We start from the raw sequence: 24,145 nt of genomic DNA on the forward strand, positions 1-24,145 counted from the left end.
AACAATATTCATAAAGCACAGCATATATTGCCAAATTGAGAACATATCCAAAGAGGTATATAACATTCTCCCTATTATTAATCCAAAAAAATTAGGATGGTGGAGTACTCCCAGACATATTGAAAACTGCACAGGCAATTAGGAGTAGCCATACACCACCAAAAGGTAAAAATGATAATGTAACTTAATTAGAAAAAATATATAATACAAACATATATATACGACTTGTTGAACTGTCAAGGATTATATATAAAGAGGAGACATGGATAGACATGCAAGGAGAGGTGTAGTCGAATAAGAAGTATGGGAAAAGCACTCAGACTACAAAAGGAGAGTCAGCAATTGTATAGAATACAAATACAGTGCCTTGCGAAAGTATTCGGCCCCCTGGAACTTTTCAACCTTTTCCCACATATCATGCCTCAAACATAAAGATACCAAATGTAAATTTTTGGTGAAGAATCAACAACAAGTGGGACACAATTGTGAAGTTGAACAAAATTTATTGGTTACTTTAAATTTTTGTGGAAATTCAAAAACTGAAAAGTGGGGCGTGCAATATTATTCGGCCCCTTTAACTTAATACTTTGTTGCGCCACCTTTTGCTGCAATTACAGCTGCAAGTCACTTGGGGTATGTCTCTATCAGTTTTGTACATTGAGAGACTGAAATTCTTGCGCATTCTTCCTTGGCAAACAGCTCGAGCTCAGTGAGGTTTGATGGAGATCGTTTGTGAACAGCAGATTTCAGCTCTTTACACAGATTCTCGATTGGATTTAGGTTTGGACTTTGACTTGGCCATTCTAACACCTGGATGCGTTTATTTGTAAACCATTCCATTGTAGATTTTCCTTTATGTTTGGGATCATTGTCTTGTTGGTAGACAAATCTCCGTCCCAGTCTCAGGTCTTTGGCAGACTCCAACAGGTTTTCTTCAAGAATGATCCTGTATTTGGCTCCATCCATCTTCCCATCAATTTTAACCATCTTCCCTGTCCCTGCTGAAGAAAAGCAGCCCTAAACCATGATGTTGCCACCACCATGTTTGACAGTGGGGATGGTGTGTTCAGGGTGATGAGCTGTGTTGCCTTTACGCCAACAACTGTAAAGCGCTGCGGAATATGTTGGCGCTTTATAAAGATTATTATTATTATTATTTACGCCAAACATATCGTTTGGCCTTGTTGCCAAAAAGTTCGATTTTGGTTTCATCTGACCAGAGCACCTTCTTCCACATGTTTGGTGTGTCTCCCAGGTGGCTTGTTGCAAACTTTAAATGACACTTTTTATGGATATCTTTGAGAAATGGCTTTATTCTTGCCACTCTTCCATTAAGGCCAGATTTGTGCAGTGTATGACTGATTGTTGTCCTATGGACAGACTGTCCCACCTCAGCTGTAGATCTCTGCATCTCATCCAGAGTGATCATGGGCCTCTTGGCTGCATCTCTGATCAGTTTTCTCCTTGTTTGAGATGAAAGTTTAGAGGGACGGCCGGGTCTTGGTAGATTTGCAGTGGTATGATACTCCTTCCATTTCAATATGATCGCTTGCACAGTGCTCCTTGGGATGTTTAAAGTTTTGGAAATCATTTTGTATCCAAATCTGGCTTTAAACTTCTCCACAACAGTATCACGGACCTGCCTGTTGTGCTCCTTGGTCTTCACGATGCTCTCTGTGCATCAAACAGAACCCTGAGACTATCACAGAGCAGGTGCATTTATACGGAGACTTGATTACACACAGGTGGATTATATTTATCATCATTAGTCATTTAGGACAACATTGGATCATTCAGAGATCCACAATGAACTTCTGGAGTGAGTTTGCTGCACTGAAAGTAACGGGGCCGAATAATATTGCACGCCCCACTTTTCAGTTTTTAAATTTCCACAAAAATTTAAAATAACCAATAAATTTCGTTCAACTTCACAATTGTGTCCCACTTGTTGATTCTTCACCTAAAGTTTACATTTGTTATCTTTACGTTTGAAGCATGATATGTGGGAAAAGGTTGAAAAGTTTCAGGGGGCCGAATACTTTCGCAAGGCACTGTATATCATCAGCAAAGATCATGCTATCAGAAACAGCCTTCAAACCATAATCAGATATATAAATGAGTACAAATGCTCAGTATAAGGCCCTGAGTCACACTAGTGTATATCATCCAATGCGAGAGCATCGGATGCAATATGCTAATGACCCTTGGCTCCTGATCTGCTGCGAGTGTGAGCCAAGTGTCATGCTACTGTGCTCCGATCTTCTCACATGACAGGATTGGAGCACAGTTGCGGAGGAGATGGAAAAAATAATTTCTCCATCTCCTCTGTTGCTGGTGTCGGCAGGAATTGCACTGCACTCAGGTGATATTCAAGTGCAGTGCGATGTGTCACTCGCACCCATACACTTGCCTGCTGCGATTTATCTCATGCTGAATTGGCAGGAAAAATAATCACAGATCTGATCTGCCCCAAAGTATAAAACTGGGCCGAGTGCCATCCGATGTTTTATCGCATAGCACTAGGCCGTTTTATACAGTAGTGTGACTCCGGCCTAAATCACAGTTGCTTACCCATAATGTGCCAGGACCACAAACAATCCTTTCCTTGGTCGGTTACCTAATGGCAAAACAACACAATGCCGATGGAACAGGGGAGAGAGAGGCCCTGACAATAGGGAATCAGGGATGACCACCCCCTGAGCTCCAACCTGAGCCTGTCCCTGATGTCACCTAACACCCTATGCAGGTCCTTCCCCCTGCCGAGGTCAGGATAACTCATCCCTATTTGTCACCTAGATCTGACCTGGCTAGTGAACCGGCCAGCAAGGAGCCTCTGCTGATATCACACACAGGGGGATGTGACAGACACCAAAGGGACAAGGTAACAAAAATACAACTTAGCCTTTCTCTGCTGCCAATCACAGCACAGCAGGATAGAGACACCAGATACATTTGAAGCTGAAACATCACTGTACCCAGGAAGCTCCTGTCTCCAGCTTGGTCGCTGTAGAATGAACTAACACACCAACAGTCAGCTGATGCATCAGGTGACCTTTAAAGGATGTGGGAGTCGTCACCACCCACATCAACTGACCCAGAAGCAATGCAATTACACGAGCAGGCCAGTGGGGAAAAAAACTGACATTAACTTGAGATGGCCTGAAAGGAAAAAAGTTTTAATCTGAGAACCAGATCTGCCACAGATCCAAAAATGGATCATGACAATTGATTATTCCGGTCATGCGCTCTGGTTACTGTCACCAATCAAGTCACTTCCTGTATGGCGCATGTCAGGTAAACTCTGACCCAGTGATGTGCGCATGGTGCTTTACAGGCAGTTTCCAGGAACATGACACAGTGCAAGATCATGGTGCGCATGCGAACAATCAGCGGCCATTTTCGAGCAGACCATAAGCGCAGCCATATTTGGGATACACAAAGGAACATTCTATAGTTCACACAATAAGAATGCCGCACGATCCCAGCAGGGGTTGCAACTCTATACAAGATCCGAAAATCGGAACAGATAGTGTGACTTACTTTCCACATAGGTCAGTTCATTTACATTGTAGACCACAATTGAGGCCAAAAATAATAAAAAATAAGACATGATAAACAGGTAAGAAGGGGGTATAGTGCGGAAAACGCAGATGGTACTAAAAATCGTTACCGCAGCCGACAGTGTAGAAATTCAAGCAAAAGCCAATGTCAAGTATAGGAAAGTGCAAGAGTGCAATAGAGTGAACAAGTGCCATATATTCCAATATCAGGATCAAGGACACCAATTAGTGCCAGAGAAATATATATCTCTATCTATATACAGCTCTGGCAAAAATTTATAGACCACTGCACGGTTTTATAAAAATCAGCTTCTCTACATGTCTGACAGCCATTCCATTCCAATGTCAGTTGAATTCCAACCAGAGTATCCCTCATTCTAATTAATGCGCTTCTGATTAGGTGATCACCTGAACCAAATCTTATTTAACGAAGGAAAGTATAAAAAAAACCCTGCTGTGGTGTTCACAATCCTCTTGCAGTAGGACAAGCTGAATGGCAAACAAGTGCTAGTAATATCTCAAAAGTAAAAGGAATGAAAAAAATATCTTAACCATGCCAAAGGAGATGAAAAGAAAAATCTTCAGTGAGGAAAAGAAGGGCTCCATTATGGCTTTACTAGCAGAGGGATACGGTGAGCGTCATGTTGCCTCCATCCTTAAAATTTCTAAGATGGCAGTCCATTACAACAAGGTCAAGCAGCAGACATTGGGAACAAAGCTACAGACCGTCAGTGGGCGTAAACGACTGTCCACTTGACCGGGATGACCATCATCTTATTCGATGTCACTCAGCAACCTCAGGATGACATCAAGTGACCTACAAAAGGAATGGTAAAATGGCAGCTGGGCATGGCAAGAACAGTTCATAACAGGCTCCTAGAGGCAGGGCTCAAATCATGTAAAGCTAGAAAAAAGCCTTTCATCAATGAGAAGCAAAGGAGAGCCAGGCTGAAGTTAGCCAAGGACCATAAGGATTGGACCATATAGGACTGGAGTAAGGTAATCTCTAATGAGTCTAATTTTCAGCTTTGTCCAACACCTGGTTGTCTAATGATTAGATGGAGACCTGGAAAGGCGTACAAACCACAGTGTCTTGCACTCACTGTGAAATTTGGTGGAGGATCGGTGATGATCTGGGGATGATTCAGCCAGGCTGGAATTGGGCAGGTTAATCTTTGCGAAAGACGTATGAATCAAGCCGCATACAAGGTTATCCTGGAAAAGCAGTTGATTCCTTCTGCTCAGGCAATGTTCCCCAACTCTGAGGACTGTTTTTTCCAGCAGGACAATGCCCCATGCCACATAGTAAAGTCAATCAATGTGTGGATGATGGACCACCACATCAAATCCCTGTCATGCCCAGCCCAATCTCCAGACCTGAACCCCTTTGAAAACCTTCTGTAATCAAGAGGAAGATGGATAGTCACAAGCCATCAAACAAAGAAGAACAACTTACATTTTTGTACCAGGATTGGCATAAGGTCACCCAAAAGCAGTGTGAAAGACTGTTGGAAAGCATGCCAAGACACATGAAAGCAGTGATTTAAAAATCATGGTTATTCCACAAAATATTGATTTCTGAACTCTTCCTGAGTGTAAACATTAGTATTTTTCTTTCTAAATGATTATGAACTTGTTTTCATAGCATTTTTTGAGATCTGCAAGCATTGCATTTTGTTCTTTTGACTATTTCTCATTTTCTGAAAATGAACACAAAATTTAGTGCTGGGAAATTCGAAGATATGTTGTCAGTAGTTTATAGAGTAAAAGGGAAATTTACATTTTACTAAAAAATATACCTAGAAAGAGAAAAATCAAACTGAAAATTTTGCAGAGGTCTCTTAATTTTTGCCAGAGCTATATATATATATAATATGTACAGCATTAAAAATAAGCAATATATGATTACTTGTCAAGTAAACAGGAGTGTAAAATCAGAAAAGTATATGTCTTGTAGTCAAGGTATGGTGAATAGTGACTATTGAAAAAAGTGACGAAAAAATTACATGATCTGACATCAGACAAAGCAAACAAGGAAATCAAAGGTGACTAGACATTGACATGCGGTATACCATGTATATATAGTGTGATGCAGTGACCCCTGTGACAGCTAGGGGGAGCTGTATGGCCTTCCCAGGACATGCATGCAGGCGTTTCCTTTATTGTGATGGAGAAATGACAAGCGGCAGGATTGTAAATGGCCGATATGTATCACAGGGTGGGTGGCCCTGTGATGGAAGCTGGAACATGTATTGATCAGCAGATCTACTGCTGAGGGTTTGTTACTGTGTATTAGGGAAGCATCCAGGTGACTTGGTGAGATGGGTGGGACCAGTCACCTACAAACCCACCCAGGGGCGTGTGTCTGAACGCCCCAAAGTAAAGCCTGTGTGTGTGTGTGTGGCTGTATGTGTAGAATAGGACCTGTAGTGCGGTCATGACCATGTGATCCATACCTCACCTGTGGGTGTTATGTACCATATAATGTGCCTGAGGTCTGGTCACATGGAGAGAGAATGTGTACCTGAATGGTTCAGGGTGCAAGGTCCTGAAGGGTCAGTGTTGGGAGATTCTGGGAGAAGGATCGGATCCCTGGAGCACGTGCTGCGACCTTGGACTTGGTGAGGCGTGAGTGTTGGACAGTCTCAGGAGGGGACAGACGTCCTGAATAGCACCCGCTGAGGCCCTGGACCTGGTGGCCGGTGTGTTGGGAGACCCTGGGAGGAGGGTCGGATCCCTGAATAGCACCCGGTGAGGCCTGTGTGTTGGACGGTTCCAAAGTGGGGACAGATGTCCTCAATAGCACACAGACAGGCCACATGAGTTTGCAGAGTCAGTGATGGCACTGCATTGGGGAGCTACTGTCCGTCTGTGGATCTGGACTGTCAGGTGGCCTGGTGAGCAAGGCGTTGTCCGGGACGGTGATCTCAGTTCGGCAGCTTCCCTGAGAGAGACGACTACCAAAAAGTCGGCATCTGGAGCAGGAGCTCCTTCGAGGTAACCCCGGACATGGGGATATAACTGTTGGTGCCCGTGATGTTCTATGGACACTAATGAACTGTTCGGCGGGCGGTCACCCACGGTAACTGGGCAAAGAGGTCCAGTGTGTTTCATGACAGCGTGATAAAGCCGTGTACCAAGGATTGTGATGGACTATGTGTAATCATGTGACGTGTAGCATGTTCCTCAGCAGTTTATGAAGGCATAATAAACTGCACTAGACTGTTTAAATGGAAAGTGTTCCTGTATGCATCAATATCACAGCCAAGTGGAGTGTTCCCCAACGCACTCAGTGAGCGCTACCTTACAATAGATGTAATAAATCTCATCATGTCGCCACAAATCTAGAAGAGATTTTTTGCATTAGTCCCATGCCAGAATACAGTATATGTCTAGAAAGGTAAAAAATGAATAGCGACAAATTACCCCAAAACGTCACAGAATCAGAGGAAGGAAATAGAAACTGAAGAAGATTATACTATGACATCTGCATATATTGGTACATTACATCCTCATGGTCAATCCAAATTCTATTATATTTACATTTAGTTCAATAAGTATTACATTCTATGGATCCGCACAAAAAGCTCTCATGGATGTGCGTAAGTCCAGCATGCATCCGAAATATCACAGAAAGGTCAGACTGCTCGAAAAAACAAACAAAAAAAAAACAAAATCTGTATTAAATCTGAATCTAGTGGGTTAGGCCAAACTTCGGAGCACGTTGGTTCCAATGGAATATAGTAATATAGGCACTCCAGGCATATGGTCAATTGTGAAGGCACATTAAGATGGCTGATTTAGGTCACCAACAGATCCCGTCGTGTCGGCTTCCAGGAAGAAGAGGTGACGATATAGATCAAATCCAAAGCATGCCCAAATACAGCGAAACATCTAACTGGCCGGGATGGGACATCAACTAAAAAGAGGATGAACAAGACAAAAATTAAAAATAGAAAAATGTACAGAAGACATAATACCATTAACAAGGCAGGACTCTGTGTGGAACAGGTCATAGAAAAGGGACAAAGCTCAGCATCTCATTGAGGCCCTTGTGTGCTATGGTGTCAAGTGTGACAATCCATCGACACTCAATGTTAGGCAAGAAATTGATTCATGTTGCCTCCACTAATGCCTCCCCAGATCCGATCTATACCTCTAATCTTCAAGCCACAAGGATAACCTTGAAGTGTCTGGGTAAAGTTTTTAGTGTTAGTACTGTAAATCAGACACATTCTTTGCTGCCACAATGTCACGTAAATGTTCAAGGGTCCCGGTTTTAAGTTCCTGAGATGCCAACCCAATATAAATAAAGGAACATGGGCATGTGGCATAATATACCATATGTGTGGTGTTACAGGAAATAAAATCATAAATCCTGTATTCCTTGCCCCCATCTGTGACGGATCGCACAGGGAAAGGGGGTATCGACTTCACTCACCTTGGGGGAGGGGAGAGAAGGACCCAGCAGGGATCGGCTATCTGATGCCACCACTTGCCCCAGGTCAGTCAGGGAACCGCACCAAGGGCAAATAGTTGCCGGAAAGGCTTCCCTTATAGGCATGAGTTATTGAGGCGCTCCCAGTGAGGGGGAATATACAGTGTGCCTGTAAAGTCATGGTGCACTTTTAACCTCAGGAAAGTATACAGTATACAATAACAAAGTCTATAAAAGTCGAGGGCGGGCACTTAAAGAATCAGTCAGTCAGTGACGAGTCTGTAGAGGCTATACGGGATAGCTACTTAAGGAACCCTAAAAAATCTGAGTGCGTGTGCTTGACAATTACACCTAAGCAAGACTACAGTTCATAAGGTGTTAAAGAAACGCCTCTGTTTTACAGGGTACAAATTGAGCCCGCATCGAACTGCACTGAATAGGTATGAAACTGGGAGAGTTTTTCTTTTATTTGGAGCAGATTTCACATTTCTATCGTTTTTTGTTGCTTTCCCATGACTGAATACAAACACGTGGGCCATGCACACAGTGGACAAGTCTGTAGTACAGTGTTCACACCACCAAAAGACTGAAACACAGAAAAACACAGTAAAACCAACGTGTAAAAAATACTCTGCTGTAAAAAAGTAACAGTAAACAGCAAGTGCTAGTAAAAAGATAACAAAACAGGGTATTTAGCAAAAAGAAAAAGGCAGTCAGCTTACCCCAGTCTCTGTAAATTGTATCCAAACCAACTCCTCGCACGGATCCAGGAAGAGCAACCAGAAAATGCAACAAAAAAGAAAAATCCAGCGTGGAATGGGAGGATAAAAAAATGCTTTATTGACTAGTTACTTAAAAATGGAAAAACATTTTCCAAATAATTATTCAGGCAGATACAGCTGAAGGGTGATTTAACCTTTATTTTACTTTTACCAGATGGTCCCTCAGGTTCCTGCTCCTCTGAATTTTCATGCATGGCCTAGATGGTAAGTGGGCATCCAGTGTATTGTCAGTCATAAGTACAGACCAATGTTTCTTAAGAGTCACAAATCCAATCCCAGTGGCAGTTAGAGAGGTAGAGACGACATTAACATCAAACTGTTTTTGATTGGGCTTCTTTGAGTGCAACAAAAGGCTGTCATGTCGGACAATGTTCGCACCAGGGTGTCCGGCAGACAGCGGTAATAACCCATCCTACCACATGGTTCTCAGCGGCACTGGTTGGTCTTCTGATCCGGCTTGGATTGGGTTAACCAGGAGGTCATTCTGGCTGAGGGCTTAGCCACGCCCTCTGTCTTTAGATTGCCCTGTGTGACTATGGGCGTTGCCGACTATAGCTCTTGCCTTGTGCTAAGCGATACCGGTCTGGAGTGGTGGTCTAAGGAGCATACGGTTGCTGGTGTAGTATATTCCATTGTTGCCATTTTGCCTCCCTGTGTTGTATTATTTGGTTGCCCTTGCACATTACTGTATTCCCCTGTGTGTATGCGGTGTGGTGCATTTCCGTTATCCCTGTCCATACTTATTTGTGGGGTCTGGTGTTTGGTCTCCTCACTGGGTGGAGGGTGGTGGGTTCAGCTTAGGGCTGGACAGGAGACAAGGACAGGGTGGAGGCCCAGGCAGGCACACCTTCAGTGTAAACCCTGGGTTGAGGGACAGACAGGGTTTCCCCTAGTCTGAGGGACACCGCAGGGGCCCCGGGGTTTCAGCCTAAAGTTACCTAGGCTTCCCATGACAAAGGCCCTCTTTTCGTGGACCTGGCCCGCCTGTAGCCTCCCTTTATGAAGTAAAACTATAGCCTCTCGCTCTAAACTTCTGAATGAGAGTAACTGACTGTCATTCGAATTGACCCATAGTGGAACAGACCCGTCTATTCATGAGGAAGTGACCAACTGGGGTGGCCTTGATCACTGGATATACAGTATGTGTGCCGATGACGTTTGCAGCAGTGAATTCACTACGGTTTCCTTTACATATAGGTCAGTTTGTAAAGATCCATCGTCATGATACATAGTTGTATATCAAGAAAATCAATCTGATTCCGATGCCATTTGTAAGTAAATTTAAGATTGAAGGAATTATCATTGAGGTCCTGCATGAATCGGGAGAACTGGATCTCATTGCCCTGCCAGATCATCAGGACATCATCATTGTATCGAAACCAGCTTAGTACTCCATCATCTTGAAAAATCTGTGACTCCCAGAAGCCAAGAAACAGATTTGCGTATGACGGAGCACACGCCGCCCCCATGGCCGTTCCTTGAATCTGTAGAAAAAAAAACCTGTCTTTAAACAGAAAAAAATTATATGTTAAAATACAAGTAATTCCAAAATAAACTCAGAAAAATGACCATCCCAGTCAGTCATCCTAAGGAAAAAAACGGACCACCCTGAGGCCATCGACATGCCAAACTGATGTGTATAAATATTCGATGTTTATCGTGGCAAGTATCATGTCGGTTTCAAGGTAGAGGCCATTGATCTTGGTAACATCATCAGAGGTGTCTCTGACATAGGAGGCCAACGTCTCAAAGGTTTTAAATAGAATGTGTCAACCATGAGGAATTTCGGCAACAATCCATTCAAAATCTTTTTTGGAATGATACTTTACTCAAACGCACTTTGTTGAATCACCTCCAATTTGTGGGTAAATATCTGAATCAGGTTCTGTGGCACTGTGCGATATGTATCTCTATTCTTCAACTGCCTGAATGCTTCCCTTTCATATTTTTTAGGCCAGATCTCCACATTCCCCCTCCCTTGTTCCCTCATGCCCATGACTAATGATGTCACTGGGATAGAGGTTACCTGACATGCGTATGGTGTGAAGACAGTCATACAGGAAGTGACTTGATTGGCGGCGGTAACTGAAGCACATGCGCCAGAATAATCAATATTCTCTGGCCGGTGTAGGTATATATAATAGGACAAGACTTTGCATATGACTCCCTTTTTAGAAAGCAGCTGCTTGAAACGCTCATTAGAGGCTGCAAGGAGAGGATTGTTTCTGGTCCTGGCACATTATGGGTAAGCAACTGATTTATACTGAGCATTTGTACTCATTTATAGATCTGTTTATGATTTGAATGCTGTTTCTGATAGCATGATCTTTACTGATGTGGTATTTTATATAATTGCTGGCACTCCTTCTGTATTCTGAGTGCTGTTCCCATACTCATTTGACAGCACCTCTCCTTGCATGTCTATTCACGTCTCCTCTTTATATATAAAAACTTTGATAGTTCTACATGTCATATATATGTTTTTATTATATAATTTTTCTAATAAAGTTACATTATCATTTTTCTCTTTTGGTAGTTTATGGCTATTCTAATTGTCTGTGCAACTTCCTGTTCCACATCGTAGGTTGACGCGGAATCCCACTCTTGAAGCCAGACCACTGTGAAAAGGTTGTTGGATGGATAACAGGTAATGCTTCCAGTCACAGTGCTAGCACCACCCTGTCTATCACATGGTCCAGTCTCAGTAGGGAACGTTAGGAGCATTAGGGACACTGACTCAGGGGAGTGCAGGAGGTCTCCACGTCCCCTTTCCCTATTGCAGTGCCCACCGTTGTAACTGTTTCCCCTTTCCCCATGTCTTGTTGTAGTACCGGCCGGCTGGCCATGTCACACAGGACAGTATCACGTGCAGCGTCTTGTAGTTTCAGTTACCGGCCTGCGGGTCGCATCACACAGGTCGAGTCATCGTGACATTATCACCAACCGACAACTTTTTTTTCTGCTGAGCCATGGACCCAGTTCAGACCTTTGCCCAAATGCTGCAGACCCTTACTGAGGAGATTATGGGGCTGCGCAGTGAGTTGGTGCAGCAACTGCAGCAGTTGGTGGGCTTTGGGGGCTTGGTTCAGAGACAGGCTCAGCCAGAACCCAAGATATCCCTCCCTGACAGATTTTCTGGAGGGAGAGATCAATTCTTGGTGTTTCAACAAGCCTGCAAATTATATTTCAGGCTGCGCCCTCATTCATCAGGGAATGAAGAGCAACGGGTAGGAATCATTATGTCCCTTCTTAAAGGGGATCCCCAATCCTGGGCCTTCTCCCTACCGGACGATTCTCCATCATTGGTGTCCGTGGATGAGTTTTTTGCGGCTTTGGCGCTTGTGTATGAGGATCCTGATGGCGTCGCCCTGGTGGAATCCCGACTCCGTAGGTGTAAACAGGGAACCCAGGTTGCAGAGGAGTACTGCTCAGAGTTTAGGAGGTGGGCCACTAACACTCAGTGGAATGACCCTGCACTTAGGAGTCAATTTGTGCAGGGTTTGTCTCAAAAGTTGCAGCATACTCTGGTGCAGTACACCGCCCCCAGGTCGCTGGAGGCCGCCATGTCCCTTGCCATCCTGGTGGATAGACGCCTCATGGAAAGACATATACAAAAAGTGCCCCCTGATGTCCTCGCTAGGGAGGAGGACCCACCAGTGCGGATGGAGGAACCCAGACAGCCCGGTGTTGTCGATACAAAAAAGGGGGTGCCTGCGGCTCGTTGTGGTGGGGGGGGTATGCTTTTCCTGTGGGATGCCTGGCCATTTTATGAGAGCCTGCCCAGTTCATGCCAAGTCTCCAGACGAACCTATGCAAGTAGGAGGAGCTAGTTTGTATTCGGAGCTGCCTACGGTTCGGGGAGTGGTGTCGGCATGTTTGTACTGTGGGCAGACTGGTCATGGCCTGAAAGCTTGCCCATTGCACACCAAATTATCTGTGCCATCTGAGGAGCCACATTCCCCTGGTCGCTTGGAGGGAGGCGACCAGGGAGTATACATTTCCTCCATTTTGCCCTCCCAAGGTACCATGTCAGCAGAGGTCTTGGCTGGCGGGGTACCGGAGGTGAACCGGTGCTTGTGGACAGTGGAGCAGGAGTCAGTCTGGTGGATGCTCACTTTGTCCAAACTCATGGTCTGAGGTGTAGGACGCTAGCCCAACCTATTAGCGTCCAGGCCATAAACTCAGTTCCACTGAGCCAGGGGAGCTTGACCCAAGTCGTAGAGAATATCCATCTACATATAAGACATCATGAGGAGTCCTTGTCGTGCTACATCTTGGAGGGAATGCCAGTACCTATTGTTCTAGGCCTCCCTTGGCTGAAAAGACACAACCCGGTAATAGATTGGCGGGCGAAGGAAGTGGTCAGCTGGGGGCAGTCGTGTGAGGGCTGCTGCCTAGGAACTACTGTCTCTGCCGTCTCTCCTCAACGGACCCCTTCCTCTCCTGTGAGAGCAGCAGGTGTGCTGCAGGAGAGTAGGGTCAAGTCTCAACCCTCGCCATTGGCCAACCCTGGGAGGCGCAGGCCTCGTGGGGAAGGGGTTGGAGGGTGGTGTACCCCTTTGTGAAGTGTGGGGGTGTGAGTGTGGTGACATGGGGACGCCTCTTGTTGTCGATCCCAGAAAGAGTTCTCCAAATGGTGACAAATGAACGAGTGGCAATAAACGTTCAGGTCTGGACCTTTGTATGAACGAGCATGTATGGGTGGCCACCAAAAAAACATCCAGTGGAAGTGTGTTGTGGAGTGTTACCAGCTCATACCAAACATACACATACACCACTCGCTCCCCAGGTCAGCGCTTCGGAGATGTGTGATGCCTCCAGAACATACGTTGCCAATTCCAGCGGGCTCGTTTCTCATCAACCTGACGTGCAGGTAGTTGATGGGGTGAACTCTGGGTCTGGGCGTCTCCGCTGTGGGTGGTTCCCTGATGAGGAGTGGTCTTGAGGGTCCAGAGGCCCCTCAATAAGGGGAGGGTACTGTCATGATCCATGCTGGATCAGGACTGATAAAAAGCACAGGTAACCTTTTTTTTTTCTTAAGCTTTGCTTAAGTTTGGTTTTTGCCCCCGGTGGCCTTTAGGATTTATTGCACTGTGGTGTCTTTTGTTCTAAATTTGCCCCCGGTGGTGGTGTACGTCATTGCACTCAGGTTTCTTTAGTTAGTGCACATGATTATAATGCAGGTGTGATTGATCTGGCTCTGCTATAAAAGAGTCACAGTTGTTGCAATCAGTGTTGGTGATAATGTTCATTTCAACCATCCTTGGTGGAGGAAGGAGCTGGAGAGCGTTCCTTGCAGCACTGTCTTAGCCCTGGCGTGGAAGGAGTCAGAGGGGATTTCCTTGTCGCTCTGACAGAGCTTGGTGGCAGCTATTCAGGAGGAGAGCTACATTCTGGTGGTGGACTCTGTTGCCTGGAGCAAGTGCAACAGAGTAAAGCTAAGTGGTGTTTCCCTGTTTGTGTTTTTCCTTAGTGTGTATTAGTACAGCGGTGGGGCCAGTGCCTGCACCACCCAGCTCCCTAGCAAGGGATAGGTGTAGGGTGTGCTAGGGCGACAGGTTCCTGATCGGCACCCGGTGCGGAACCGGCATAGGGAACGTTAGGAGCGTTAGGGACACTGACTCAGGGGAGTGCAGGAGGACTCCACGTCCCCTTTCCCTATCGCAGGGCCCACCATTGTAACTGTTTCCCCTTTCCCCGTGTCTTGTTGTAGTACCGGCCGGCTGGCCGTGTCACACAGGACAGTATCACGTGCCGCGTCTTGTAGTTTCAGTTACCGGCCTGCGAGTCACGTCACACAGGATGGGTCATCGTGACAGTAGGGCCTACCTTGTCGTGGTGGCGGCGTAAAAAAATCTTTTGGCCAAAACAAAAGCTGCTGGTTATATGTGTGATCTGGTGATGGGAACTGTTAATGTGTGATTGGTGAGAAGTGGAGTTTGTCATGAACTCATTTTCTGCTCCACCAGTTGAGAGTTTCCCTTCCGTTCTCCCTCTGGTGGTGACAGGAGGTAGTGCGGTTGGTTTAAGTGGTAGTGATCTGCCACCTGATGAGGAAGAGAACGATTGGACCTCTGGAGAATCAGACTGGATATAAGACAGCCGACGCCCTATCCGGGTGCTGGTGATTCAGTCTGCTTCTCAGGTCCTGGACTTCAGCTCTCTTCCAGTCTTCTCAAGTTAAGTTTGTTTTTTGCTATTGTTCACACTTGCGCTTGTTGGTCAATTCAGTTTTTTGTGTAATCAGCCTGCCCCTGCTGGGGCTATGCTGAAATTCCACTCCTATTAATCAGTATTTGCCAATCTGCTTTTTGTCCCTTATTAGATTGGCCTCTTTTTTGCTCTGTCTCAGATTATTTCAGAGTGCTGATATAGGTTTAGAAGTCTATTGACTTCAGGGTTAATTTTGCTATCAGAAGTGTTGGACAATATTTTTGTAGGTTTTTTTTGGCAGATTGCAGACAGTGTCGTTCATTTTCTCTCCTTTTTAGTTAGCCGGGCCCCATCGTTTGCTCAGCCTATTTTCCTGCCTTTGTTTATATTTTCATCTTGTTTCACCGTCAATACATGTGGGGGGCTGTCTTTCCTTTGGGGTCTGCTCTGGGGCAGTTTTCCTCTTTTCCTGCTTTAAGCTTATGTAGTTCTCTGGTTGTGATGAAGCGTCTAGGACCAACGTAGGAACGCTCCACGACTGCTGCTAGTTGTGCGGTTAAGATCAGGGATCTGCAATCTGCATAGTTACCAACTTCTCTGGTTTTCTGAAACTTAGCTTGTCTTTTTTCCTCCTCGGTTTCCCATTCATTACAGAATCACCAGCCATACCGCAGATTCTAGGGTACTCAAAAGCAGGAGAGAATTGTTAGAGAAAGAAGAAAGAGAAAGAAGAAAGAGAAAAAAAAAAAAAAAGCGTCAGAATTTTTTTTTTATTATGTATTTTTTCCTCTTTTTCTCTGGGGCCGTAGGAGGATTTTTTTCCTAATGGAGATTAGGCAACTGTCTGATCGTGTGGAGCAGCTTGCTGCTGAAGTACAGGGAATTTCCACCTACCTTATTCAGTCACATGCTGCTGAACTCAAGATTCCTACTCCTGATGTGTTTTCTGGGGATCGGTCTAAATTTCGGAATTTTAAGAATAATTGTAAATTATTTCTTGCTTTGAAGCCTAACTCATCGGGGAGCTCTGTGCAGCAGGTTAAAATTGTCATCTCCTTGCTGCGCGGCGATCCCCAAGATTGGGCTTTTTCTCTGACACCTGAAAATCCTATTCTGACTAATGTGGATGCATTTTTTCAGGCCTTGGGGTTGTTGTATGATGAACCTAATGCCAATGATCAAGCTGAGAGAACCCTGTTGGTATTAAACCAGGGTCAGGATCCTGCAGAGTTGTACTGTCAAAAATTCCAAAAGTGGGCGGTCCTTACTACATGGAATGATAGTGCATTGGCAGCTCTCTTTCAGAAATGTTTGTCAGAGACCATAAAAGATGTTATGGTGGGATTTCCTGCTTCCTCTGGTCTGTATGGCTCTATGTCATTAGCCATTCAAGTTGATCGGCGTTTACGTGAATGTAAAACTACATGGGAGGCACTGCCACCTTTTGAACAAATGTCTGAACCTATGCAATGTGATGGGGTTTTGTCTAGGGCGCAACGTCGGGAGTTTAGAAGGCGTAATAATCTGTTTTTTCTGTGGAGACGCCTCTCATACTATTTCTGTCTGCCCTAAACGAGAGAAACGTTTTGCACACACATTTGCTGTGGGCAGTATACAACCTAAGTTCCTTTTGGCAATTACTCTGATCTGCTCCTTGTCCACATTTTCCACTAAGGCTTTTGTGGATTCAGGAGCAGATCTGAATCTGATGGATTTGGACTTTGCTAAACGTTGTGGTTTGTCCATGACGCCTCTGCAGACGCCCATTCCTTTGAGGGGTATTGATGCCACGCCTTTGGCGGAGAGTAAACCTCAGTTTTGGACCCAGGTGATAATGTGAGTTGCCCCAGACCACCAAGAAAATTGTAAATTTTTGGTGCTGCATAATTTGCATGATACTATTGTCCTGGGGTTCCCCTGGTTGCAAACTCATACCCCCGTTTTGGATTGGAAATCTGTGTCTGTGGTGAGTTGGGGTTGTCAGTGTGTTCTTAGGGACCCTCCTGTTTTCTCCACCTCTCCTCAGTCTCATGATATTGGCTGATTTCTCTGATGTTTTTAGTGAGAGTAAGTCTGCGTCTTTGCCTCCTCATAGGAGTTATGAATGTGCAATTGAGTTGATGCCTGGGTGTAAATCTCCCAAGGGTCGGCTTTTCAACTTATCTGTACCCGAACATGATACTATGCGATCCTATATTAAGGAGTTGTTGGAGAAGGGTCATATTAGACCATCCTCATCACCGTTAGGCGCTGGGTTTTTTTTTGTGGCCAAGAAAGATGGTTCATTAAGACCGTGTATTGATTATCGTTCCCTTAACAAGATGACTGTTAAATATCAGTACCCGTTACCTCTGATGTCTGATTTATTCTCCAGAGTTAAGAGTGCCTGCTGGTTTACTAAGCTTGACCTCAGGGGGGCGTACAATCTTATTCGCATTAAGCACGGGGATGAATGGAAGACGGCGTTTAATACTCCGGAGGGACATTTTGAGTACCTGGTGATGCCTTTTGGGCTCTAATGCCCCTTCTGTCTTCCAATCATTTATGAATGATATTTTCTGAGACTTTGTGGATAAGTTTTTGATCATCTATCTGGATGATATTTTGATCTTTTCTAGTGATTGGGATTCCCATGTGGAACATGTCCGGACTGTGTTCCGGATTTTGAGGGAGAATTCCCTGTTTGTTAAGGGATCGAAGTGCCTCTTTGATGTACAGAGGATTTCATTTTTGTGATTTATCTTGTCTCCATCGACTATTGAAATGGACCTGGCAAAGGTACAGGCCATTTATGATTGGGTTTAGCCTACTTCTTTGAAGGCTCTCCAGAAGTTTTGGGGTTTTTCTAATTTCTATCATAAATTTATAGGTAATTTTTCTAGTATTGTCAAACCACTGACTGATCTGACCAAGAAGGGAGCTGATGTGCTGAATTGGTCTCCTGAGGCTGTCTCAGCATTTCAGGAGCTTAAGCGGAGATTTACTTCAGCTCCAGTTTTACGGCAACCTGATGTCTCACTTCCATTTCAAGTGGAGGTGGACGCTTCTGAGATTGGTGCAGGAGCTGTGTTGTCCCAAAAAGACCCTGTGACTTCTAAGATGAATCCTTGTGCCTTCTTTTCTCGAAAGTTTTCCCCATCTGAACGCAACTATGACATGGGGAATCGGGAATTGTTGGCCATGAAATGGGCATTTGAGGAGTGGAGACATTGGTTGGAGGGAGCTAGACATCAATTTGTGGTCCTCACCAATCACAAGAATCTAATTTATCTGAAGTCGGCCAAACGCTTGAATCCTAGACAGGCTAGATGGGCCTTGTTTTTCACGCATTTTAATTTTGTAGTCTCTTCTTCCGGGCACTATGAATGTTAAGGCAGACGCCCTTTCTAGGAATTTCTTTGCTGATTCTCTTAATATGACCGAGCCTACTACTATCCTAGGTGAGGGGGTAGCTCTTTCTGCCATTTCGCCCGATTTGAGACGCGCCCTGGAGGAATTTCAGGAGGATAAACCTGAGCGTTGCCCTATGGGAAGATTGTATGTTCCTGACCAGTGGAGAAAGAGAGTGATGTCTGAAGTCCATTGCTCCGCATTGGCTGGTCATCCGGGTATTTTTGGTACTAGAGATTTGGTGAGTCGGTCATTTTGGTGGCCTGCCTTATCTCGTGATGTCAGGAATTTTGTACAGTCCTGTGGGACTTGTTCTCGGTCTAAACCCTGTTCTCGTTCTAGTGGGTTGCTGATGCCCCTGCCGGTGCCCAAGAGGCCATGGACCCATATCTCAATGGATTTTATTTCTGATCTTCCTGTCTCTCAGAGAATGACTGTTATCTGGGTGATTTGTGATAGATTTTCGAAGATGGTCCATCTTGTACCACTCCCAAAGTTGCCATCTTCCACTGAGTTGGTGCCCTTGTTTTTATAACAGGTGGTTCGGTTACACGAGATTCCTCAGAACAGTGTGTCTGATAGAGGGGTCCAGTTTGTTTCCAGATTCTGGAAAACCTTTTGTTCCAATCTGGGAATTCAGTTATCCTTCTCCTCCGCGTTTCATCCCCAGACCAATGGGCAGACTGAGAGAACAAACCAGACCCTGGAGTCTTACTTAAGATGTTTTATATCTGCTGATCAAGATGATTGGGTCTCATTTTTGCCCTTGGCCGAATTTGCGCTGAACAATAGAGCTAGTTCTGCCACTCTGATGTCACCCTTTTTCTGTAATTTTTGGTTTCATCCCCGATTCTCTTCAGGGCAAGTGGAATCTTCGTCCTGCCCAGGTGTGGACACTGTGGTTGTGAGAATGCAGCAGATATGGGACCAAGTGGTGGATAAGTTGTCACTCTCTCAGGAAAAGGCCCAGCGTTTTTCCAACCGGCGTAGGACCATTGGTCCCCGGTTTAAAGTGGGTGATATGGTTTGTCTGTCGTCTAAGAATATTCCTATGAAGGTTGCATCTCCAAAATTTAAGCCAAGATTTATTGGACCTTATAATATTTTGGAGATTCTTAATCCTATTTCTTTTCGATTGGCTCTTCCAGTTACGTTCAAAATCCATAACGTATTTCACAAGTCACTGTTGAAGAGGTTTTATTGAGCCAGTAGTTCCTGTGGCGACACCTCCTGATCCTGTATTGGTTAAAGGCAATGTGGAATATGAGGTAGAGAAAATATTGGATTCTCGTTTGGTTAGACGGAGACTCCAATATTTGGTCAAATGGAAGCGTTATGGCCAGGAGGATAATTCTTGGGTCTCTCCCTCTGATATTCATGCCAATAAATTGGTTCATGCTTTTCACCGGGCCCATCCTGATCGGCCTGGTGGCATGGATGAGGGTTCGGTGACCCCCTCCTCAAGGGGGGGGGTACTGTCATGAACTCATTTTCTGCTCCACCAGTTGAGAGTTCCCCTTCCGTTCTCCCTCTGGTGGTGACAGGAGGTAGTGCGGTTGGTTTAAGTGGCAGTGATCTGCCACCTGATGAGGAAGAGAGCGATTGGATCTCTGGAGTATCAGACTGGATATAAGACAGCCGATGCCCTATCCTGGTGCTGGTGATTCAGTCTGCTTCTCAGGTCCTAGACTTCAGCTCTCTTCCAGTCTTCTCAAGTTAAGTTTGTTTTTTGCTATTGTTCACACTTGCGCTTGTTGGTCAATTCAGTTTTTTGTGTAATCAACCTGCCCCTGCTGGGGCTATGCTGATTCCACTCCTATTAATCAGTATTTGCCAATCTGCTTTTTGTCCCTTATTAGATTGGCCTCTTTTTTGCTCTGTCTCAGAATATTTCAGAGTGCTGATATAGGTTTAGAAGTCTAGTGACTTCAGGGTTAATTTTGCTATCAGAAGTGTTGGACAATATTTTTGTAGGTTATTTTTGGCAGATTGCAGACAGTGTCTTTCCTTTTCTGTCCTTTTTAGTTAGCCGGTCCCCATCATTTGCTCAGCCTATTTTCCTGCCTTTGTATTTTCATCTTGTTTCACCGTCAATACATGTGGGGGACTGTCTTTCCTTTGGGGACTGCTCTGGGGCAGTTAGTTTTCCTCTTTTCCTGCTTTAGGCTTATGTAGTTCTCCGGTTGTGACGAGGTGTCTAGGACCAACGTAGGAATGCTCCACGACTGCTGCTAGTTGTGCGGTTAAGATCAGGGATCTGCAATCTGCATAGTTACCAACTTCTCCGGTTTTCTGAGACTTAGCTTGTTGTCTTTTTTCCTCCTTGGTTTCCCATTCATAACAAGAGTTTTTCCAAGAGAGCGGTGGGACTGTGGACAGTTCGAGGCATGGAGGTGGGGCTAGGATGGAACCTGGATGGAGTCTCAAGGGAGCCCCGAAAACTTTGCCAGTATGGGGCCCCAAAATTCCTAGTGGCAGCCCTGTCTGTGTATGACATCACTTCCTCTTCCCCTGTTCTACGGGCACGCCCATCCCCTTTCCACGTAGGCAAAGTTGCCTCCCATCCTGCACCTGTCGTTGCACACTTGCAACCACTGTCAGCAACCACATCCTTGTCACAGCGCAGCGTTCAGTTGTGCCCGCCCCATTTCTTGTAACACAAGCGTAAATACGCAGCCACCCACCCACAGACTACAATGCTAAATGGCCACATTTCCAGACTGCTTGCCCTGGAGATGTTGCCATTTAGGTTTGTAGAGGCAGAACCTTTCCACAACCTCATGGCAGTAGCCGTCCCTCAGTACTCGGTCCTCAGCTGCCACTATTTCTCTCGGTGTGCTGTCCCTGCCTTACACAAGCATGTGTCCCATGGCATCAGCTGAGCCCTAACCAATGCTGTGACTGGGAAGGTAAACTTAACCACGGTCACCTGGAAAAGTACTTGTGGCCAGGGATGTTACATTTCCCTGATGGCACACTGGGTAAACATTGTGGATGTTGGGACTTTGGGACAGAACATGTACTTCCAACACTGAGGATTGCAGGCCCTGGTTCACTCAGTGTTGCCTCCATTTTCTACAGCAGTTCCTGCACCACCTCCTCCTTTTCACCTTCCATCTCACAAACGTCAACTTCAGTCACAAGCTGGAAACACTGCGGCACCTGCTTGTCCAAGCGTCAACTAGCTCTGCTGAAGCTAATCTGCTTAGGTGACAAACCGCACACCGCCGTGCAGATACGGACTGGGGCTGGAATTCAGCCCTGGCATTTGAACTCACAGGCCCATGTTGCCCCCATCCGCAAGGACCAGATGGGATATATTACCTTGGATGGAGGAAAGGAAGATTTACTACAAGACCAATATTTCTAATGATACCCGTGGCCTGCTGGGGTAAGTTACAGAATCAACGAGTTTGTGCTCTGTCACAATTCTTAACAGTATGGGAGTTTGGAGAACACCGATTCTGTTGACAACATAGCAGACAAGGTAGCCCACAAGACAGGCCCTTCTGGCATTTGCCAGATGGCCAATCTGATCCTGCCGCCGTGGAGTTGTTGAAAGGTCTAACAGACAAGACTGACCTGTGGCCATTGCCACTGAATCTACAACCAGGTATGGTCATGTATGACAATGGTTGTAACCTGATGGCAGCTCTGAAGCTTGGTAACCTCACACCTGTATCCATCTGGCACACATGCTTAACTTAGTGGTTCAGTGGTTTTTCAAAACCTACCCACATCTGCCTGAGCTACTTGAGAAAGTATGCCACGTGTGTGCCCATTTCTGCAAGTCAGCTACAGCAGCGTTTGAAGCTTCCAGCTCACCAACTGGTATGCGATTTCAGCACGCGTTGGCACTCACCATTACATATTGGTTAGGCTTTGTAAGCAGCAGAGGGCAGTAGTTGAATAACAGCTACACCATGCACATCGGTATTCCGGTGAGCCTCTGCTCATTAGAGCTGATGAGTGGACATGGATGTCTGACATCTGTGTGGTTCTCCAAAACTTTGAGGACTCAACCAAGATGGTGAGTTGCGATGACGTCATCTTCCCGCTTCTGTCTACTGAAACGCTTGCTGTTCACAATTAAAGAGGATTTGCAGTCGGAACAAGCTGAGATGGAGTAAAAAACTATACTGGGTGATACTACACAGTCCAGCCCAGCCTTATCTCATCTTATCAATGCATACTGGGAGATAATGAGGAAGCGGAACAGAAGTTGGTTGCCTGCACTACAGACAGTGGTACCCACATCACATTCATCCCGTCTGCTCAGCATGGATGGCCTGAAGATGAAGAGGAGATTAAACAGGACAACAAGGACAGTAGCCCTGTTGGTGGGGAGAGGGAAGTCTTGACTCTTGCCAGTCTGGCATATATGGCTGAGTTTATGTTCTGCTGCCTTTCTCATGACCCTCGCATTGTATGCATTTTAGCCAAGAAATTACTGGTTGGTCTCCCATCTAGAGCCACGCTACAAGGATAACTTTACATCTCTCCTTTCTGTGGCAGAGAGGTCTAATAAAATGTTGCAGTATCAGAAGGCCGTGTCACAGCACCATGCACTTCTGGGAAGCGCTCTGCTCTTGGCCCACACACGTTCCAGCATGCATTCCAATGAGTACAGACCCAGAAGTGGAATTTCATAGGGGAGTGATGAGTGCTGCACATGCTGGACAGACCAGAAAACTGATTCGCCAGGCACACCCACCTGAACTAAGTCGCTAACTACCTTCACTCCAGCTGGATAGCGCTTATATTAGTGGTCGATTCCCCTCACCCAAACATGCCCACAGAAGAAGCTAAGGGGAAAACGTACATCGGGGTCAGGGGGGATGCCTCATCCATCCAGTCCAGTGGCACCACGCTTCTACCCAGGTATGATGACCTTGGATTTACTTCTATTATTGCATCTATCATGGTAGTACTCGACTTACCTTACATCCATTGACCGGGCAGCACGTATAACATTGAGCAGTATTGTTTTTTTTTCTTTATTTTATACATAGGCTATATTGCCATAGATATAGTTTTCCTTATACCTCTCTTGTTTAGTGGCTATTGGATTCTATGCATTGGAATTGTTCCACATATATATTTTTTAGATCATGTTACCGTATTACTTTTAATGGACTGAGTTCATATCTATGGCTACTTTTTAGTGGCACATTATTGGAAATCTCAATTGTCTTGGATTGGTGTTCTCCCTACTGGGCACCATATACTTATTTACCTGTTGTGTATTATTTTATATGTATTTTTTTTTTAGCTATTCTTTAATAAAACTCAACTTTTTAACTCATGTATGGATCTATTCTATCAGCAAATTATTAATAATATAAGTCATATATATGTATACCTGCCAGTGGTAAATGGATTTCAGCCCTTGCACTTAATGGGGGAAAAAAAAAACTTTTTCTGAGGCCCCCACTCCGTATTGGAGTGCCTCTTAATTTTTAACATCCTTTGCACTAAGTGAATATGTTATACCAGTGTAGGAGACCCACTCCTTAGTAATGGGGAAAAAAAATGCATTTCTGTGGATCCACCTTCGAATTGTGGGAAAAATTTTTTTTAAACCAAGAGAGCTGATTAATATATGATCCAGTGCCTTGTTGTGGGCTGTCAGGTGGTAGTCATATAGAGTTCTCACACTGCATACAGGATTTCACAGCCAAGACAGTAGAGTTTGTATACTAAGTACAGAAGGTAGTGATATCCTCCATAACAGGCTGAGTAGATGCAAAAAATGCTCCACTATATTCCCCTGCAAGGTGAATCAAATAACATTCTTGATGCTGCTACATTAAACAAATCAC

The sequence above is a fragment of the Dendrobates tinctorius genome, unplaced genomic scaffold (assembly GCF_039654945.1).
Source record: "Dendrobates tinctorius isolate UK_male_01 unplaced genomic scaffold, ASM3965494v1 ptg000265l, whole genome shotgun sequence".
In the NCBI taxonomy this organism is placed as follows: domain Eukaryota; kingdom Metazoa; phylum Chordata; class Amphibia; order Anura; family Dendrobatidae; genus Dendrobates; species Dendrobates tinctorius.